This window comes from Pteropus vampyrus, unplaced genomic scaffold (genome assembly GCF_000151845.1).
Source record: "Pteropus vampyrus isolate Shadow unplaced genomic scaffold, Pvam_2.0 Scaffold690, whole genome shotgun sequence".
NCBI classification, from domain to species: domain Eukaryota; kingdom Metazoa; phylum Chordata; class Mammalia; order Chiroptera; family Pteropodidae; genus Pteropus; species Pteropus vampyrus.
Window position 1 is genome coordinate 54181 of NW_011889471.1, and position 1010 is coordinate 55190.

General features: G+C 63.4%; 1 protein-coding gene across 1 annotated transcript in view; it reads left to right on the top strand.

Annotated features, from left to right (window-relative positions):
• Positions 1-1010, top strand: part of MYOM2 (myomesin 2) — a 103160-nt gene that overhangs the window by 40662 nt on the left and 61488 nt on the right. The window lies entirely within an intron of this gene.

Sequence of the window (1010 nt, forward strand, 5' to 3'; positions counted from 1 at the left end):
TTCACTGAGCGGTGAGCTGGAGCGAAGCGGCGGCCCTGGGCAGAAGCCTCAGGCTCTGCAGCTTTGGTCTTTGAAAGCTCCCAGGCCTCTGCTGAAAGGCGCAGTCCTCTGGGACGCTTTAAGCGCGAGAAGCAAACCCACTGTCATCAGCTGGCACCTTGCTCGGCGGTGTGGGGGAGGGGCTGTCCCCAGGAAGCCAGGCCCGGCGTGGGGAGAAGGGGCAGACGGGCAAGGCGGGGGCAGCCTCCGGGCGGCCTCAGGCCCCTGCGGCTCGGACTCTGGTGGACTCGGACCGGCCTGTGCAAATTCAACAAGACGCAGCAGACGGCAGGGCCCACACCGCTGCTGCCCGGCTCCACGGTGGGCACGGCCGGGGTCCACGCACGGGCCTCTGGGCTGCCCGTCCGACCCCTGCTCAGTGGTCTTCAGACCGTTTTCTACCCACAAAAACGTCCTTAAGGAATTACGCAAAGCGATGCCCTCCTCCGCACCATTTTTAAGGCGACAGAGGACGTTTTCGCCTCCGTTCGAGATGGCTGCAGAGGTCGAGCGCGTCCTGCGTGTCTGCGTGGTGCGTGGGCTGTGAACGCCTTCCAGGCAGAGCCTCGGAGCCGCGGGTTTAGCTCGTTCCATTTACGGGGATCCCTCCCAAACTGGGCGTTTGTCCTCGACGTCGAGCTGGTCGTCCAGACCGCGTTTGCTTCCCATCAGGAAAAGTCTAACTTCTTTCTTCGGTCCCAGTAATCGTGCCATATGTGCCTTTGTGACCACGACCTCATTTCTAAATTCTCATTTTAAGAAGGAAGGAAGGAGGGAGGGAGGGAGGGAAGGAGGGAAGGGGTGAGGTGATGGCTTCGGGCGTCCGTCTCCCAGGACCCTCCGGAACGGTGGGCTCTGCCCGTCACGGGAACTCAGGGCTCCTGTGGGGCGAAGGGTGCTTTGAGAGGGGGCGGGAGCTCGCAGAGCAGCGGCCCCTTCTCGCCGGCCAGACCCCGCTCAGGAGCAGCTGC